A 21,917-nucleotide genomic window follows, 5' to 3' on the forward strand; every position below is an offset into this window, starting at 1 on the left:
CGAAAGGAGAGAGAGGGGCTGTTGTAAATCAATACTGTTCATTTGGGGGTCCCATGTTCAAAAACATAACTTTATTGGATAAATAAAAATGTCCTACAGTTCTAATTGTGGTTACCCACTCCACAACTTGGCACATGAAACTAATTTATGATTTCCTACTGATTGCCCCCCTTCTATGTGTGTTCAGGAAAGTCTAAAGAGAAACTGACAGGTTGATATGAAGCTAGACCAAGAAGGCTTGGTTTCCAGTTTTCTATTCCCTTAGTCATCCACAGCGCCCTTCTCTGTTGGCCTGCTGCAAAGCCCTCATTGGGAGTGAAAATGTCGAAGGGGACTTTGGAGGGCAGGGCTTATATCCCTCTATGGAATCAGCAAGCAATTCCTAATTTTGGTTTGATGCCTGCCTGGGAAGGCATCAGCCTTCATATCTTAAGGGATGTGATGAGTTGGGAGGACTATAGTAGTGATTATTACCATTCATAATCTGGCCTTAACATCTATGAGTGGGAATTAGCGATGTATTTGCTTAGGTCCTTTTCATACCCCCATTGATGTCTTGCCAGGTACTCTCTGCGTCAGAACACTTACACTTACATTTGTACTACTGAGAAGAATATTTTTTTTCTAAGAGGTCCCTGCCTGCATGTGTAATTGAAGAGTGCTAGCACGTATCTAGTGGAAGCAGGTGCTGTTGGGAGTCTCGGGAGGATAGCTCAGGGGCAATACTCTCATCTTGGAAGCAAGACGATGCAGAGCAACCCCAGTTCGATCCCTGGGTCCACGCTTAGATACCTCTGGGTATTGGGCGCATTATAAATAACCCATTACAATTACTGGAATCCATTACAGTCCAGATGCTGTTGCCCCAGACGGCCAGGGCCGTGGCAAGCTGTAGACGGCCGAGGCACAAAAGGGCGTGGCATGGTGTGTGTCGGGCTTCCGGGGTGGTGGTGTCTGGAGCAAAAATAGAGCTGGGGGGAGGCAGCTCAAGGCTGGAGCCCGCAGCAGGTAAGTGGGATGGGGGGGGAGAGGGCAGCAGCAATGGGCAGAGGGTGCTATGTGAGATTGGTGGATTGGGTGGGGACCGGGTGAGGGGCGATTACAAAAGGTTGCACCTGTTGAATGCAGCCTTAGACATAGATCAGGTACTCGGAAATCAAGCACGCTGAGACCAGAGACGTATGCTTTCTCTTTTTCATTCATTCTTGACGTTTGATTTAAATATTGTTGATGTACACTTAGGAATACGTTGTTGTGCTTTGCACACTTGTATCTTGTGGGTTAATGTGCATTATCTGTTTTGACAGCCTGAGAGTTACCAGTGGTCAACATTGAGCAAGCATATATCATCAATAGGACACGCTAATATGGGTGTTGTTACTATTTGCCATTTGGTCTGAGGCGCCTCCATTTCATTCTGGCTGTATAGCTAGCATTAGTCATGCTGAGCAGAACTTCAAATTATAAAGCAATGCTCCCGAATAATAACATAATTACAGCTACATAAACGGAAACGGAAGCAAATCAATCTTTAAAACACTACACATTTTATCACCCTCAGAATCTATGAATCTTTCTGCAGGTCAAACCCAGCTGCATTATTTAAACGCTCATCTCATAAATCGCGCATAATACCAGACAAATAAAAAAAAATGCTGCATGTCTTAAATGGCGATGCTCAACCTCACGAAGACTTAAAACCTAAGATACATACATGTCTAGAAAATGGGCAGATAAATACGTAGTTGCATTTTTCCTCTGGGCAGTAAATCATAAGCTAGAAATTACTTTTTTTTTCTTTCTTTTTGTTCATTGAAATGCTTTTTAAACGTTGAATGTGGCATCTCCCTTCCATAAATCATCCAAGTGTCTCGGGCTCTGCGGATAATATCCTGCTGTGATTGACTGGGAGAGACCCGCGCTTCCTCCCGATTCACTCATGGGAATCCAGGATAACTGATACGCAGTCACGTCGTGAAGTGCTTGCATCAGGCAGAGGTTCAAGCGCACACCGCGCTCAAATGCAATTTAAAAAAAAAAGCTGATTTTGCTCTCGGCAAATGATCTCAGAATTTCTCAGGAAACACATCTAAAGCAACACCTTCACTTTTATATGCTGCCTTTATCGTGTCTACGTGTTGACTGCCTTGTTTTTGTTCTATCGTAGCTAATATTCGAGTGGGCTAATCGTTATTTATTAAGTAACAAGCATTGACAATGACAAAAGGTTTGGGATTTTGTGTAGGCATGGCACAGGTACTTTCCAGGCACAGCCTTAGTAGTATTAACTGGCCATTGATAGTATAGCAGGTGCAAAATAGTATGAGTACCTGGACATAATAGCTATGCCTGGCAAGTGGCTAATACTTGTACACAATTCAAAACGGTTTGCTTTGCCAATGCTTGTTTTAAGCAAGAATTCAGTGAAGGATGCACAGAGTGCTTACAACTCGTGTGGCTGAAGGCAGACCTAGTTACCATATTTGTATTACACCAGTAGCTTTTTACAACTCCAATTAAGTCATTCACTCTCAGAAAACTGCTTTGAAAAAACACTGGCCTGCACTTTGAGTGCAACGTTGGATGGTGCGGCTTCAGTAAAGTGAGCTCAAAGAGTTTCCATGAAGAGGGGTTTTGAATGGGGACTGGCAGGAACAGGATGGGAATAGCCATGGGGATTAGCAGGGGTATGGGCAGTCAATGGTTGGGCAAATAACCAAACAACACCTACAACTGCTGTTTCCCTCCTCATATGTCATTTCTCCCTATCTGTACTCTAATGCTATAGTTCCGGCTTATAGGTGTCACAAGCAACACCTAATAGCCCAAACTAAAAATTGAGTAGTGCAAAAGGTGCATGTGGCAGCTTTTTTAAATTGTGTGTTGCACTTTAACGATAGCCGCAGGAAAATACTCCCCAAAAACGTATCCCTGGTCCAGCTCATTTTAATTGCTCATTATGGTAATTAAGGATGTGAGGATGACGCGCCAACACTGTACCTTTAAGCTACATTTGCACATATTGATTGTCAGCCAGTGGCATAGTCAGAGTGAGGTATGACAGACCATGTGCACACTTATAGCCCAAGGACCCAACCTGCCATCCCTGCCACAGTCCAGCTATGTTCAGAGCAGCAACTGTCAGCTGATGAGGGTGCAATTTGCTTATTTGGTGCAAATATAATCGTTCAAACTCCTTTTTATCTAATGGCAAATGGTAGACATAAAAATAAGCTATGCGCCTCGGTTAATAAATTACTACAGGCATGTTACTTTATCACATATGATCTGCGGGGTTCCTAGTCATTGCATCAAATTCCTACCATTGACATACCATCCCATCTAAAAAAATGCATCTAAAAAATGTTTTATCCTTTAAAATGCACCTAAACAAAAATTGACCCTTTATCCTCCAAAAATATGCATTCGATAGACAATTTTTTAGATGGAAACATTTTGATGCAATGGCATTCGATGGTATGGCATTAGATGCAATGACCAGATACCATCTGCGGCCTACTGTAAGTCTTGAAAATAGTCACATTAATTGGGCAAGCCCTCGGGGAGCCCCATAGGATATCTGAAACGTTCATGACATTTAGGCTGATGTCATACTGCATCAAAGACCTTTTAGTCGCATGAGTTTAAATTGTACAGAAATGCAGCATGGCATGTGCATACACTCTGACGGTTTATAGAACATGATTTGGCAGCTCTAGTTCTGCATATTTATATGACATAAGTGCGTGAATGTAGTAGTTGGGTGAGACATGGGCAGTATGTCTAAATCGGAAGCTTTAGAATTTGTGCAATCAATCTGCATTTTTAATGCATATTACTGTTGTGCAACACAACAGAAAACACCTATGTATGAATGCATTTGTTTTATTTCGACTGTGCGTAGCTAGCTACAACGCTATGCATCACTTTACAAAAAACGGGTAGACCCCAGAGAGTGAGCACTGGATCTGCTAGGGCAGCAGAGGCCAATTAAGCAACGTCATTCCATGGGATCTATCACATATGTGTAGAGTTCCCGAGTTTATGGGTATAAACTGCATGCATAAGTTTGACGTCTGCCCGTGTATCTTCAGGCTTTCATCTTTACACAGTCAACGAAAGGAGTACCATTTAGATTGGTAATAGTAATGGCTATTATGAAAAATGTAATGAACATAGCCTGTATAAATGCTAACATTGGACTAGTTGTTGAGCATCTAAATGAATACACTCCAATTAAATAAATCTATTATACTTAGTTTGTGGGGACACTTGGTCTAGTCTCACACCTCACACCTATACGGTGCATGCCCATTGTGTACTGAACGTCTGGCTACATCACTGTCCTCTGTGGCTTGCAAACTCTGATTAGAAACCCTGCAGCAAATTTCGCAGGCAGTGTTTGTATTCAACCATGGTTCACTTCTCTCTGAATTCTACAGACTTAGGACCTGATTCATGGAAAAGTATGCAGTGATCCTGCAAAGGCTGCGTGCCGAGAACGACTCTGTGCTAACCTGCACACAGAAGTGTTCCTGAACGCTTCGAACATTCATGGAATTCTTCATGCATGTAACTGTATACGCAAAACGTGGCCAGAATGCACCTGACACGGCCCCACGCAAAGCAGAAACAACCAGAAACAGCTACTTTTGCGTGTTCACCCGGGTGTGAATACACGCACTCTGTATACACTGCGTGGGGTCGAACGCAAGCAGGCCTTCATCTTGGCGACCCTGTGCGGAGTCCTCTGTAACAGTAACCGGCACCCTGACAACATGCATACAATTTTTCGTAACTCCGGTACAACTCAGAAAATCTGCATGTAAAACCCCATAAATAGTTCCTGCACCTTGCTACACTGCATATCCCCACCCCTAAGTTAGAACGGAACTTAGGCTGCATACCTCACCCCTAAATCCGACACCCGATCTTACCTCTGAGCAGTGAATCCTATGCAAAAGTATCAGTACGCCTGCCTTCTGTAGGCGGATAGAATCCAGGCTTTGTGTGGCCATTTCCCCACCGAGAGGTTGTGCGGTCGGATCCATGAATAAATATCGTTCAGCGCAATAGTGACCGTGCAATGTACTACCTGCAGGCCGCCCCTCATAATGCCCACATTTTCCCTTGTTTTTCCTCATTTTCAGAGTTCCGCCCCCTACCCTGCCCTCTGCGCAAGCAACGCCCATGCTCTGCTTGGTGTCTCGCGCAAGGCACTCGGCTTCTCACAGTGACGTGTTGAGCCTGTGCAAAGTCCCCACAAAGTACGAAAAAGTACTACACAGTCGATTCCATCAATTGACAAATGGGATTTCGCACACGGTTTGATGCAAACAGTCCCCATTTTCAGCACCGATAATTCCATGAATCGGGCCCTTATTGTGCCCGGTGTGCAACTGCATGAAAGAACCTGGTAAAATCCTCGTGAATGATTAGCATAATCACATACAAACTGTTTTCTATGGGAGCCATCAATAGATACCTCAGCTGAAAGCATCTATGCAAATTAGACGTTTCAGATTATTTCTTGTATGTTGTAGTTAAATGTACGAAAATAAGGTAAAAGCCGTGGAAGCAGAGGGCAGACCAAGAGTTTCGGTGCCTTTCACCACACACATTCGGTCAATTTCCGTTTGTGGAGAGCCTGTTCGTAGATTAGGACCGATACCCAGCCATAGAATGCATGGTTTTACAATAGAAAGATGACGCTCTGTGCATGCGATAAAAGCTATGAAAAATGCAAATACATTCACATTGTTGCAGCCGGAGCCAGTGAAACTGCCCTAGAAATGGAAAACTGTATGTATGACGCAATTTACAGATCTACGCTCTATGCTAATTCAAATTGTTTAACTTGCATGTACAATTTATATTGTTTATAGTAATTTTGATAAGTAGGAATGCAGTGCGCAATGTTGACACATAACACGCTTCTCTCCATCACTCTGCAAATTATCCCAGTCTGCTTGTCACACACTCTGTGAGAGGTGAGCTGAAGCGTCCATAGTTTCTATAACAATTTCAAATTCGGCGACTCCATCCTCTAAGTGGTCTACTGTGACTTGGTCTCAACCCGTGCTGCTCGGTGTAGTACTGTATACAAGAACAGAGGGTTGCCCCTGAGTTATCCTTCTCTGTTCTGTATAGAAGTCCAAACAATAGGTGTCAGGAAGTTAAAAACTTCAATGGACTGCACAGTGTTTATATTTTGATTTCCAGCCTCAGAAGTATTTTTAAACATGTTGACAGTATTTTTTATTTTCCTGTAACATGTCCTCAAGTTCCTCTCACCACTCACTGTGGCCACATTGGAACATTTACAAGTCTTCAGATTTAGTATTGCACTTAGAAGAAAGAAGGCAGGGGTATTTTACTCATTTATTGTACCTAAAAATTGCCTTCCATTTTTTTCATAACTTGAAGTCATATATTCCCAACATTCTAGGCACGGACACATTTTAAATACCAAAACCATTTAATGATATTCACATTTTATTAGTTTACAATTGTGTTGGATGGGCGTATCCTCGGCTATGCCTCTCTCAGCTCTGATACCGATCTATGTGTATCTAGTCATATCAATGAATATACTCTCCATGCTGTGGAGTGGGAGCTTCAAAGGCTTACTCAGTGCCAGTTGGCCAGGAGGAACTCCGGAGAGAGGAGGAATAAAGATGAAGGAATGGTAGGTTGGGGAGAGGTATATTTGTTTGGAGGGCAGAGTGGTAGTTTTGGAGGAAGGAGTAGTAGTTTGGAAGCAGGAGTGTTGGGTTGGATGGATCAGTGGGAGTTTGGAGGAAGAGTAGTGTTTAGAGTAGTAGAGAAGAATATTCTGACTGTCAGTGAACAAAACCACCTGGCCTATATATGTCAGTGAACAAAAACAAGCGGGCCAGATATGTGATGTCATAAGTGATGTCATAAATGACATTTGTGATGTCAGCTTTGATGTCCTGGGTGTTAGTCTTAGCAGTGCACGGTGGTGGCACACATTATGGTTGCTTAGCTTACTATAACTGGCGAATTTCAGGGGTTTTTCGGTTTTACTTTTAACCATAACGTCCCTTTAACAAAGGTTTTTCATTGAATTTCATAGGTTTTTATTAGTGCAAGTTAACCATGACGTCCCCTCAACAAACTTTTTTTCATTAAATTTCATAGGTTTTTATTAGTGCAACTTAACCATAACGTCCCCTTAACAATGTTTTTTCATTGAATTTCATATGTTTTTATTAATGCAACTTTACCATAACGTCCCCTTAACAAAGTTTTTTCATTGAATTTCATGGGTTTTTACCAGTGTGTGCTATTTTCCTACAACTTACTAATATCATACTTACCCAATATAGTAATATTTGTGTCCAATTTGCAAAGTGTCACCTTATAACTCTGCCATTTCCCACCTACTAGAATCATTTTTAACACTTCTATACACTGTGTGCAACTATTTGAACTAGTTTTGCATCCGTGGACGTCTACGAACATCTGACTTCATTGCGGAAGGGAAATGTGTCCGCGGAGCGGACATAGATATCACACATTTTTTTAGACCTACTTTTTGGTTGTTTTTAAAAAAACTGCTGGACGGATTTGCACCAAATTTGCGGCAGGAGCAGCGGCTTGGTCCAAAAGCGTTCTTTTGTAAATTTGGTGGAAATCCTTCCAGGAGTTTTTAAAAAAAGGACCAAAAGGTAGGTCTCAAAAAATTAGTGATATCTATGTCACTCCGTGGACACATTTCCCAATTCGCTCCGCGGACAGGACACTGATTGGCATATTGGCTTGCATCATGTCTGCAGACATATGACGTGTTTGCTGATTGGCTGGTATGAAGCGGGAGGTGCGTCGTATTGTTTTGATGCTACCGCCATCTTGGATCGGACAGCGCAGCGACAAACTGTGAAAAATACAACTTTGGGGAGTGTGTTAGTGTGTAAGAGTGCTTGGGGAGGGTGGGTGGGTAAGAGATGGATCGAATGATGTATTTGTTTAGGTGGCAGGTGCCCTTTAAGTGTCTGTCATGTCCGCGGTGACCACAGCTGTCCGCGGACATGAAAAAGGCCCATATTGCACAGTTAAAATGTTTGATTCTATGGGTGTGTTATGTTGCGGTGGTTGTGGCCAGGGCCTAGAGTCTTGGGTGCATGGCTGAAGGCCGTAGGCCATAGAATCAAACATCCATCAAATATCCACAAATCTACAGTTTGTGTACTGTTTGATTTGTATAGTTTGTATGTTAAGTTTTGGCTACGTCATGTTATTAAGATTGTAGAGTTTGGTAACAAGCAATGCAATATAACATATCCATGGAAGTCAACATTTTGAATTGTGGTGTATGGTTAGATGTTTGCTTCAATGGTTGTGTTATGGAGCAGTATTTGTTGAATTATAATATACTTACTGTTTGATTTTTTGTGATTGGATATCTTTTTTCATGACTTGGTTAACTGGAACAGATATTCCTTTTCAATTTCTGTGATAAAAGAAAAGATCATGTTAGTGTAGGTAGTTTTAATGAGTTATTGCATTGCATAATAGACATTCCTGCATTATTTTGACGCTCATATTTAGTAGTTTACAAACCAGTGTACTGTGCAATTTACTCAGTTTCTGTGTTTGTTTCTTAAATCATTGGGTCTATGGGAAAAAATCCATGCTGGATTGAAAAAAAAACCTTTTTTTGTTATGGTACAACACATTTCTTTCTTTCTTTTCAGTGTTTATTTGTTGTTTCTGGCTAATGTTCTATCTGTTGCCTTGTTGCAGATTGTTAGATACCTGTTGGCGTATTCTAACTGGTTATAGTTTTTTATTTATGTTTTCAAGTTGCTCATTTATCTGTTGGGTTTTTGAAGATTTTTGGGGCAGTTAGATACCTGTTGGCATATTATAACTGTTTATTTTTTCTTATATTTCAGTGGTATTGATTTATCTGTTTGGTTGTTGCTGAATCTTGGGGCAGTTAGATATCTGTTGGTGTATTCTAACTGGTTATAGTTTTTTTATTTATGTTTTCAAGTTACTCATCTATCTGTTGGCTTGTTGCAGATTTTAGGGGCAGTTAGATACCGGTTGGCATATTCTAACTGTTTATTTCTTCCTATATTTTAGTGGTATTGATTTATCTGTTTGATTGTTGCAAAATCCTGGAGCAGTTAGATACCTGTTGGCGTATTCTAAATGTTTATTTCTTCCTATATTTTAGTGGTATTGATTTATCTGTTTGGTTGTTACAGCATCTTGGGGCAGTTAGATACTTATTGGCATATTCTAACTATTTATAGTTTTCTAATTGAAGTGTCATTATTGTTTATGTACAGATTAGTTATTACATTTTGTTTTTAAGAATATTAAATAAGCGTTTATGAGACTTGCTGGTAATCTCTCCTTTAGAGTAATGGTAATATCATTGCATTCGAACCATCCACATTGTTTTTATATATATTTGCAGTGTAGTGCCCTGCATTGGTTGTGGCGCCTGCGTGGTAGATCATACCCATTGTTGTGAAGGTTTTCTTACAAAGTTATGCTTGACCATGTGTGAAACCAGTCAGCTTACAGTTGTTTTTGGTACCATCTGCATTGTAGCGTGGAAGCATTAGTAATACATAATTACTATGTGTTTGTATTTGTAAGGTGGAGCGATTATCTGAATTGCAGATAGTACATATTCTGCCATGGTTTGCATTTTGTACAAATTGCTGAAATGGTATGGATTCACAGTTAGGTATGGATACATACATGAAGCGTTCATTAGGGATTTGTTCCTGTGCCACATTGTTGCAGAGAGTGCATGCATGTTTCCACATTTATGAAATCTGGAAGATTTCATTTATAGTTATGTTTTTTTTCCAGTACTTGTAGTAAGTACATTAGAAATTCTTGTGGATCTTCTTGTGAGTTTATAGTGAATTTCACCATTCCAACACAGTAATCCATCCATGAACACTGTATGTGTTGTTACGATTGTTGCTTGCATTTCTATGAAGGACTAACATTTGCAAACATAATTGCTCTGTATTGTGTAAGTAAATGTTGTCAACAATTGGTGGCAATTGTAACAGAACATTTATTGCTACATTTGCCTAGCAATTTGCACCAGTTATATTTGAAAATTTGAATGGACCAGGTAGTTCTGTGTCCAAGTTATTTCTTTGGAGTGTGTGTTGCTTCTTTGAAGAAGTACCTGAGTTACTTTGAGTAGTAGATTCTTCTTTGGTTGTAGTAATTGATGAAGTATTAGCTTCTTTTACTCTCTTTGGAGGATTTGCATTGAGATCCTGTTGCATTTTTGTTTGAAGTAGTTTTCTTTTACAACGTTTTGCTTTTTGTGGAAAAGGATAGGTTTTCAGATGGGGTGTATAGTGAACGTAGTCTATTGTATTCTAAAATGCAAGGAATATCACCGTTTACTTTACTTGCATCAAAGTTGATTAGAAATAGAGCATCACGTGTACGTAAGTGTGATAGTGCTACGTAGCTCATGCCTTCTTTAAAGACTGTGTTCCCAATATCTATCAATGCCTTATCTAGGGTAAGACCTTGTGATTTGTGAATGGTGACTGCGTATGCTAGAGTTAGAGAAAATTGCTCTCTGCGTACATACATGTCTTTGAAAAGAAGGAACCAAGCTGTTGAGCATCCTATCCTTTTTACTTCTGATAGTTTGTCAAAGAGAATATTGAGAAACTGAATGTTGTCACGTGGGTATGTGTGAAAGCCAACAACTGTACCAAGTGCTCCATTAACTAGTCCTTGTTCCATGTCAAGGTTACCTTTAAGCATTACACTACAGTTTAAAGATAATTTTAATATTTTCTCCAAACCCGCTGTGTTGGAGAGTTTTCTATGGTTTGTGGTCTTGTTATGGCTTGTTGACACATGGGTAGTGTCATACCATGCACCTCTAGTTTGTCTGAGGAGCAAATTTCAATTATTGGTTGCATTTCAACATTGTTTCATTGAATTTGGAACAGCTTGCAAGAGTTGGCATCAAGGACATACAATTGACATTTTTGTATGCTAATTGTTCCATGACATCAGAGGCATATGGGTTATGGCCTTAGAGTGCATGGATGTGCCAGGTTTTTAAGATTGCTTGTGCTTCTTGAGAAAGTACACCAATTCTAATATTTTTTTAAATGTTGGCGTATGTGAGGTCTGTAGACTGGCACATGTTTTCTGTTCATTCTCTTCATTGGAAATGTTGCCAAATGTTGATATTTCCTATGCTGCCAACAGTTTTACGGCAGAGTTTGTGGCCTAATGTTTTAAAAATAGGTTCACCTTTCACTGGTGTCAATTGAAGAAGATCTCCGAAAACAATAATGTGTTTTCCTCCAAAGAGCTCTTCGTAGCTTGTTTTGAGTACTTCTTGTAATCTGAGGTGAATCAAAGCCAACATTAGGTTGGAGACCATGCTCACTTCATCTATTAGTAGCATTTACATTTGTTTTAACACTCTATGTAGTTCCATTGCAGCTTCTGTAGAAAGTTTGTAATAGTCTAATTTGTTTTGGTGTTCTACTGGAAGGAGTAGTAATCGGTGTAAAGTGGCACCGCCTATGTTGTAGGCAGCTAAACCTGTGGAGGCAGTTATAACAGCTGACAGTTTGTTGTTTGTCAATTGTTGAAGGAACTTGCTGATGATTTTGATTAAGAATGTTTTGCCTGAACCAGCTTGACCACTGACGTATAGTAGTGTAGGTTTGTAATTTTGGCAGGTACATTCTTTATTTTCATGTTGTACACCATGTGCAATTTCTTATGTTACTTCTTGAAAAATGCTACCCTGATTATTTTTCCGTTTTGATTGCAGTACAGTTAAGTCTTCTGTATCTTCTTCATAGTGACACATGGTGTTTTGTACTTCTGGCATAGACAATTCTGCATCATTTTCTATTAGTGGCTGTCCCAGTGGTTCTTGGCTTCCTGTTACAGAAGATTGACTACTGTCGAGAGTGTCCTTATCTAGTTGGGCATGGAGTTCTTCTTTGTGTTGTTGTTCATTGTGCAACATTGTTTTGTACTGTGTAAAGTTTACATCAGTTATAGTGCTTTCATTTGCTTTGAAAGTGTCTACATAGGAGTCATAGATATCTAATGACTCTTCTTCTTTTACCCAGGGTTTAAAAAGTTGTAGCAGGGACATGTAATATAGTTCTTTAAGTTGAGGAGTGTTTAATGACAATTGCATATGATTAATTAAGCTTCTTTTGGTAAGTTTCACTAAGCTGCCTTCACAATTTGTCACTCTGTATCTACCTTTGTTTTCATCTGGTTTTATATTATTTTTGTATGTGAATTTTTGGGCTATGTAGTATAGACAAATGGTTTCCAAAGTGGTACTCCTGTTTGGGTAGTATGTATCTAGTAAATTGTTTTTCAAAATGTCTTGGCTGTTGGGATCATTTTTGGCTACTGTTTCTATGTTGTCGTATGATTTGAGAACTCTTTTTTTAGATTTAGCAGGACCAAGACTTAACCATACTATGTTTTCAGATTTTCCATACAAAGCAGTACTGGTTAAACGGTCTGCAGCTTCATAAGAGCCACATTCTCTATGAGAGTGCATTTTTATTCCTAAGCTGTACAATTTCTGAGATAGTGTTTTGTCTGATGATAGGTTATCCCAGAGGTCTTGAAGCTCTGTTTTTTCTGCTTTGGTTAAGTAGGCTGTAACATATCGTGCAACTGCAGTTGAATTGTCTGCAATGCACTGCACATCTATGTTTGCATTCCATAAGAAGGCAATGATTGCATTGTAATCATTGATATATTTTGCTTCTTCTGTTTTTTTTTTTTAATGAATATATGTTCTTAGGTGATTAACCTTTAACACTATGGGCCCCTTTACGATTTTGGCGGTAGCCATGCCGCTATTGACGGCATGGCTGCCACCAAAATCAGGTCCGGGTTCCCAGAATGGGGAATTACCGGGCCATTCTGAGTTCGGAGGGCCCGGTAATTCCTCCCTCCAGGAACACGGGCCCAGACCTTCCCCATTCCCATTTCAGCCCCGTAAGGCTGAAAGGGAATGGGGGAGCAAGCTAAAAATGGGCCGATTACGACTAGCCCATTGTTAGCTCCCTCTTCTTCTCGCGGGACCCGCTCTGCACATCTGGTAAAACCAGACGTGCAGAGCGGGTCCCAAGAGCGGACCTTGTAATGTGGCGGAATGGTGTAAACGGGTCTGCATCCTTTTGCGGCACCCGTTAACCCATTCCGCCACTCTTGTAATGAGGCCCTATGTCTAACTGAAGACATGAAGTTGTTTACTTGACCTGTTGCTGTAACTGGTCTAGGGAAACCAAAACTGCATTTGGTGTAGTATTTCCCTTTGTTTTTGTATTTGTGATGACAATATTTCGCACATTTGTGTCTTTAAAATTGTAAAATTTGTGCATGAAGATCACTATTTGTTGCTTCTGAAGGAATTTCACAAGTGATATATTTTTCGATAACTGTAAAACAGTGTCATCACTGTCTTGACCAATTTTAGGAGCAGCTTTAATCAATAAAAGCATGTGGATATGTGGTGCTCCTCTGGCTTAGTATTCTTTTCTCCAAAAGACGTGATGCACTTCTCCGAGGGGAGGAGCAGTTCAAACCAAGGGGGTGGGCCAAGGTTTCTTATCATACAACATACATCTCTGTGACGTCGGAACCAGTACACTTTAGTACCACGCATGTTTGCTAACAGATTTGTAATGCTTGATTGTAAAACTTCATCTTTTTCTTGCACGTTTTTTAGTAATTGCGTAGCTGACATATTTTAAAATGGGTACCTGATTTCAATGTGTGTGCAACTCCGTATCATAGAGTTGCTAGTTCACTTTCAAAGAGTAAGTGGAATATGTATTCCACATATTGTCTAAATCTGGGATCTTCAGAATAAATTCATAACGATCTGTATTCTGATGCTGATATCTGAGTGGGTCTATCATCGTACCTTCCTCCTTTCACAGTAGGAAAGAGTAGAGGAAAAGCATGTGCTTCTATAACTTTTTCCCATATGCTGATTGGTGATCCTTTGGTTTGTCACATTTGGTGCATTTCTAGTGCATCATCTATGGTGTCTTTAAAGTGTAATGGTTGAATTGTATAATCGTCTAAAATATTGGATACTGTAGCAGGATCTAGAGGTTCAAATTGACCAGTTTCTGGTGATTCTTGAATTATTTCAGTGGTTTTCCTCAGATTTTCTTCAATATTAATTTCTTTGTAGTATTCATTATTGTCTTTTAGATATTGCAAGGCTTATCTAACTTAATGAAAGTCTACGAGTTGTTGCCAAATTTTGTTTGCCTTTTGTAGGTACACCATTTACTAAGACAATTAAAGATTGCTCTATTGGACGTTGCACTTCTAGAGTTTGTACATTTTCTTTCAGATCTAATGGTAAATAAACTACTTTGCCACAAACGCCTTTCACTCTTTCTGAGGGAGATAATTTTGCTGTTTTTGGTTGAAGACCTATAATTGCTTGAAATGGATGCACTGTTTGAATTATGATGCTCTCAAATAAATTAAGTTGTTGCAAGGGTTTTGGTTGTGGGAATAATTCCAAGTTATTTGTGATAGCACGTGAAGGAGTTTGGTTGTTGTCAAGTTTTGCAGTGCAGTAACTGCAAACTATTAAGGGGTCATTTATTTTGTATTTGTTTTCTCCTATAAGGTAGAGAGCTAATTCAAACCATTTGGAATCTTCATTGTCTTCTATTTTGTATGTTATGTCTACAGTTTTTGTGCTACTTTTATAAAAAGTTCTGCGACAACACACACACACATGGTTTGGTACTTCAGCAGATGTACTTTTAAATTTTAGTATTTTGTTTTTGTATGTGTGTAGTAGAAGGTTGCCACATGTAGAATTGTTCCTAGTAGGTTGTAAAGTTATTGGGTTTTGTAAGTGGCTTTCACTTCCAAAATATGTTTTCTGGATATGCTCTATTTCTTTGAGTAGGTCTTTGGCTGTACCATGTAGAAGATTGTTATTGAAATTGCCTAATGCTAAAGCTGGACTTTTAGCATAGTACAGTTAATGGACTAGATTTCTAATAGTTGAAGGATGTGTTGATATCATTTTGATATGATGGACGGTGCTTTTGCAGTTAGGTCCTGAAATGCAGGCTAATGAATGTCCTTGTAGTCATGTGTGTTTGCGCACTGGACAGGTATCGATATTTTGTAGAAGTTTCATTTTGAATTTGTCTTTGCCTTTTATGGATTGGTTGAGGAACTGGCGTAATGATTTGAAAGATTTTTTGGCCCTGTTAGACATTGACGTGCATGGCCATTTGTACACTTGATGTTTTGGTTCAGTTGGATGGAGAGGTGATACTGAGTTTTCTGTGGATATTTTTGTAAGCAGCATTTCTTGTTCCATTATGGTATTATTAAGTGTTTCATACCCTCATCCACTGGTATGTATGGCAATTGTGTTTGTTTGCTTTTGTTTGGATGCTTCTTCATTGAAATATGGTTCTGTGCTCGTGGTGTAACACCATTCACCTCCACAGATATTTAAGAAGTTATTTTTGTTGATATACCGTTTATTGAAAAGTCTTTTTTGTAATTTACTAGTTAGTTTTGTTAGTGGTTTCATAATGTTTAACACTAAAATAAATAACTTCCTTTTGAGAACTATTGCACTGTCTATGAGAGCTTCTCAGATTAATATTCTATGGTAGGTTTTAAGGGTTGTGCATGATTGCTCTCCCGTTTTTATAAGATTCTGAAGGACTCTGTGGCAGAATTTTTTTGTAAAATACTTGTTTGGTATGGTTACTTGCCGCTACATCAAGATTTATACGAACAGTGTTAGCAGTAGTGGTATCTGAATTCTTATTTTGGGCACTTTTATTTTCATTTGCTCTACTTCTGCGTTGATTTCTACAGACTTTGTTTTTGGTAGGTATTCTTTGGGGTCTGTTGGAAAAAAAAGAAAGTATGGGTTGGGTGTTTTGCAATGTATGTGTGTTGTGTGCATGAGTGTCTGAGTATGATGGTAAGGATGTATGTGGAGGTGTATGATTGTGCAATGGGCAGCTACCACTAGTTGGGAAGGCTATTATTGTATTTGTGTGTTACTATACTGGGGTTCAGATGATAATACAAAGTAAGCTAGTGGTGAGGAGAAGCACTAATACTAAATCTAATGGTATAGAATTAAAACAGTTCTTTGTTTTGCAATACTAATATTCTAGGGGCTGATATATGGAATTTGTGCGCCAAAAAATGGGGATTTGTGTGCCATTCTGCCTGCAAATCCCTGTTTCACAAATGGGGATTTGTGGGCAGAATGGTGCACAACTCCCAGTTCTTTGGCGCACAAATTCCATGAATCAACCATGTAGTGTGTTTGAGTAACAGTTAGAACATTATGGTAGTATTTTACTTACTTTTTTGTTTGGAAAGAGTAGGTTTCATCTGAGTTGTTGGTTGTACTTCAGATGCTGCTGCTTTTCAGGAGAGTGGTCTTCACTACAATTGTAAAAGAAAGAAGTTAGTAATTGTGTGTGTTTATAGCACTGTTGTTAATTTAGATGTTGATTTTTATGTTTTTGTATTAGTATCGTTGTTTGATAACTGAACGTAGTGTTTGCAAGCAGTTTCCTTTGACTATGTGCAGCCTTAATATTTTACTTACAATCTGTTAGTTCAATATGCTTTGGAAATGAGTATAATGCTAAGAGTATGAAACTCATTTGGTTTATTAAGGCTGTGATATTGAATGTTAGGAGATAGAAGAAATAATCATATACTTATTTTCTATTTTATAGGGTAAAGGCAGAAACTGTATAGAAAAGCATATCATGTATGCATTTGTAAAGGTGTGGGTAATAAAGCAGAAGGATGTGATGTACAGGCAGTGGTGTTATTTCAGCTGGGAGCTTTTCAATGATAGTGTCTATGTGCGTGAGTGTATAAAGATGCATGAACTTATCCTGGCTGTGTGTAATTTTATAATACACTGCTAAGTGTTTTTCTACCATTATACTGTTATTTCTCCCATCTTTTCATATTATAATTTTTTAGATAACTGTGTGTGTAAAAAAAGAATTTATATAGCAGACAGATCTGGAAGTGACAGTTGATTATAGCAGATGGGAAAAATAATAGTAAGTTAATTTTATAGGTTGTACATTTACTCTGTATAAAATATGCATACCTGTAGTTTGTATTCATGCATGTGTATATGCATGCAGCTGCAAGTAGAAATATTGGAGAGCTGTACACTAGTTTTTGTAGTAGGTGCTTTACAATGATATGATGCTTGTACTCAGAGTGATCAACAGTACATTTGAAGTGCTGAACTCTGATGATGCAGTTAGATGTACAGGTCTTGGATGTGATTGGTGGATGGTTGTGTGGCTGCTTAGCTGTATCCAATGAAGGAATGGCACAGAGAGTGAAGTGGAAAGGGTAGAAGGGCTGTCTAAGAGTTACACGGTCCGCTGACATTGCGGCCATCCATGGACAGGGCGTGCCAAATCCAGGGTTTTCCAACAAATCCAGCATGTAAAGGCGACTGTAGGAATTAGCCAATCAGGTATTGAGGTTGTGCATTTGCATTGCATTTGGGATATGTCAGTGCCCCTACTTTGTTGGCAGATTTGGAACACTAGGTTCAAGCAGTAATGAACATCCTTCCAAATGCCAAAGTTATTTTTTCTGGATTAGTATCTAGGGAAATATGGGACAATGGTTCTGTTTTTTGCCTCAGCAAAACATTGCTAGGTGTGCAATCAACCGAACATATGTGCTTTCATGCTCAGAGCTGTTATGTTCTTCTGTAATAATGAGAATTTCTTTGCAATTTTCAATGAAAGAAGGACTTGGGAAGGTCATGGACATGTTTCCGAATTCCCAGGTCATTTTTTTCTCGTATTGCACAGAGACAGTGGCTGCGTTCTTCTTTATTTGGTCCACAAATGGAGAAAGCGAGGCACAATGTCAATAAGGCTGTTTGTGCCTTTTTAAGAGATGCTGGCATGTCCTCTTTTCACATTGAAAATATTATGTTTTGTAGCACATACATTTTTCGCAGAGATGGAGTCCTCCACAAAATGGTTTAAAAGATTGAAATTTTCCATAAGCATATCCATTTTCTGTTCCATGCACTACAGAGTATTTTCTAATGTCTCTTTTGCTATATCATTTTCAATGTTTGTATGGTCTGTTAAAAAAAAAATATATATGTTAAGTACACATAAAGTAATTATTATTAATTTGCTTATATAGAGAAGTGTATACCATTAGTATCACTGTCTTCATTCATTTGCTCACATGGGAAATTTTCTTCAAGCCATTCCAAAGTACTGGACATTTCTGTGTAAAAATATATATATATATATATATATATATTACTTTTACTGTACCTAATAGAGAAAGTTTAGAAATATATAAGAAAAATGAAGTTTACTTAGTAGTTTCTGGTAAGTTTTGTTGTTACTGTTGTGTAGGTCTGCTGTTGCTTCTTGCTGTGCAGTTTCTATAAGGTAATTATGTTGGAGGCATAGCTTTTTTGTTTTGGTATATTCCATTTTAGTACATATGCTATTTAAATGGACGGTTAATGTGTTACATATATAGGTTCCACTTCTTATTTATTAGTGCATATAATGTGTGTATGTGCTGATTTTTGGATTTGTTCAGTGTTTATATGGCATGATAGAACAATTTAAGATAAATCCTGAGTTTTTGGGTAGTGTTGATGTTGTCCGCGCTCATCCGCAGCCAAACGCACAGTCCGCGGACATCAAATCACTAGCAGGTCGTTCAGTATATTCTATGTTACATGTATATAAAGTAAGGAAATCCTAGTAACATCTATCAAATTCACATTATGAATATGTATCTTCAGTAAAAAAAAAAAAAAACTTTGATAAAGTTAGGTTATGGTTAAGTTGTGCTACTAAAAACCTATGAAATTCAAAGAAAAACTTTGTTTAAGGGACATTATGGTTCCAAGTAAAACTGAAAAACCCCTGAAATTCGCTAGTTATGGTAACCTAAACAACCATAACTCACACCACCACCGTGCACTGCTAAGACTAACACCCAGGACATCAAAAATGACATCACAAATGAGTGAGTGACAGCTCGGTCTCTGTTGTCAGCTACCTCCCCACCTCACTCCTCACCTTTGGTTGTCCAATTTACTTTCGAAATTCCTGGTCCTCTGATAGGGGCATGCCTAATACATTAGTGAATGAATGGCTTCAAGGTTCAAGGTTCTCCTGCATTCAGGCTCAGCCTATGTGGTGGGTATCTATCTGCTATTGAGAATCTCATTTTATTTTTTTTTATTTCAGGAGCTGAAGTAAATGGATTTTGCCATGAAAGTCAGATCTGGTAAGGATTTTCCCTTTCAGACAATGCTTTGCCTTATACAAAGAGGTGTTGGTGTGTTACTAACCAGATTGGTCTTCCGGCAAAAGAGTGTATAATTAAACATACCAATTTCCACATGAAAGACATCACATCTGTACTTTCTGCTGGAAATCAGTAATTGCCATGCCAACAGTGTTAGGCTACACAGTCCGTAAAAAAAGCATGCAAGACAAGGACATATGCTAATTCAGAAGCTGAGTAACAGTTTCTTATATTGGTTTGCTTTTAAATGTATAATTGGTCCTAAGAGAATCCCTACACACTATAGAGATGTCTATTAACACATATAACCTTATTAATCAAGTATTATGGGAGGAGGGAGAGTATGGTGTGGGTCTACAAGCCGTCTGCTAAAACTACATTCATTTTAGTAACAATGAGGCTATGTTTTCAAAAGTTCCCCAGCAGATTGTATGCTTGCAAAGTGGCAACCGATTTGTGGTTGACTAACCGGCTTCAAATGTGCTGGTAGTCGAGAAATTGGAAGGCAACCTAGAAACTATTTGAGGCTCGCTAGTATACAAGGGAGGATTCTAAATTTCATCCTGGCCTTTTTGGAATAAAATCAGAAATCATTCGACGGTAAACAAACTGGCTTGAATTGTTGAATGCTACACTGAAGAAAATGGTGGGAGACCACCCTTCAACATAGTGACAGCACAAAATAAAATAGAACTATGAGTTATTAACAGATAGTTATAGTGATCAATGAAGGGAATAAATTAAGCAGAAAAAAATAAAATTTGCTGAAATGTATTTATCCTCTAGCACGGGGGAAGTGTCTAGGTTAGCACTTTGTCACAGTTAATTCAAGGAATGTCTGTCAATAAGTAGGTTTTAAATACATTGTAAAAATGAGATGCTCTTAACATGGATACAAAAATAGATCACTTCTGTACAATGATGTAAACCAGAGTCTCTAGGTGTAGGCTGTCAATAGCTACTGTAAATCTGGTTATGTATAAGGTAGCAACACTCAAAAACTCACTAACAAATGTAATCTCCGTACATGATCACATCACAGAGGTATGCTGTGCATCCAATTATTTTAGACCAACTATGTTGATGGGATAGCTCACATACTAGGGTTAAAATAATACAAAAGGTTTTTTTTTTGTTTGAACAAGAGAGTATTTTGACACCAATGTCTGATCTCCCACTGCCCTGTTTCACCTCATCCTCAATATTTAGTCAGTGTCTCAACTTGAGAAATTGGCAATGGAATCCACATTTCGACTAACAGCAAAACAACACACTTCAAGCCCACCTCCATACGAACATAGACACACAGGACACCCATAACACATGCCTTACAACATCACTACCCAGAAATACCATATGGGCAGTGCCATTATCACACAATTCACATCACCAACAATTCCACAACCAGACAAGAACCTCAGAAACCCACATATATAAGGAGATGACACACAACAACCAACATGTTAAAAACTCACTCACCATAATTTCAGGACACACAGCCCATGCTCATGGACCTAACCACACATCACAATGGCAAAACCCCTATGAGTGGCAGAGCAATGCTCATTACAGGATGTCAGCACCTGCTCCTGCAGGTGACAGATCACAGTCGACCCTGGAACATAACTGCATAACAAAATATGTTGGCCACAACAAGGAAGTCCACATTACAAATACTCCTACTAAAGAGGCATCTCAAACACCACCCTCAATGTCAACACACCAACAGGTGAGGGCCAAACATGTAGCATGCACATCACATGTAAGCCAATCCAGGAGAGGAGACATATCCAGTCACTGGGACCCACCATTCACTGGTGCAAGCTGGACTGGGAGGCCACTCAGGCAATGCAGTGTCAAAGTCTGATCCTCTGTTGACACATCAATGCATGACAGAGAGGCATGCAACAACCTTCCAATAGTAGCCAGGTCTGGTGCATGCTTACCCTAAATGCCACCATGTCCCTGTGCATGTCCTGCCTCAAGGCACATATTTCCTGGTGAATATGTCCAATGATTTCTACCCTGGCATTGCCAAAATTGATCTTTTTCAGAGACAACTCCTGCAGCACTTGTCTGTGTCTGCTGCTTGCATGAAGCAAGTCCTCCTCTGGCTCTGATTGGCTGGCAGCTAAGCAGCCCCAATGTGTGTGTGCCGTAGCCAAGTATGTAGAAAATGGTCTGCCCTTTTCCATTGACCCAACAGCACTGCAGACTCCACAGATGTTTTTGGAAATATTGCAAATCCAGTTCAAGGCCCTGCGGTTGTGAAAACGAGAGAGCAAGACAATTTGAATCATGATTCCTACGTGCCCCGGTATTCCTGGTGACTCCTAGCAGATGTTGACTGTTATGCAATGGTGATGCCAGGCAAGGGAAAGGTGGCCTGGGTTTGTTTCTCTGACCCAGGCTCTGACATTAAATGGAGGAACTCCTCCTCATCCTGGCTCGTGGGCTTGGGACCAGGTATGAGTTCATCAAATATGCCATCGGTATCAGTAGCCACATTCTCTGTAGAGAAGGCTTCATCAGGC

The sequence above is a fragment of the Ambystoma mexicanum genome, chromosome 5q (assembly GCF_040938575.1).
Source record: "Ambystoma mexicanum isolate Mex_15411 chromosome 5q, UKY_AmexF1_1, whole genome shotgun sequence".
NCBI lineage: Eukaryota > Metazoa > Chordata > Amphibia > Caudata > Ambystomatidae > Ambystoma > Ambystoma mexicanum.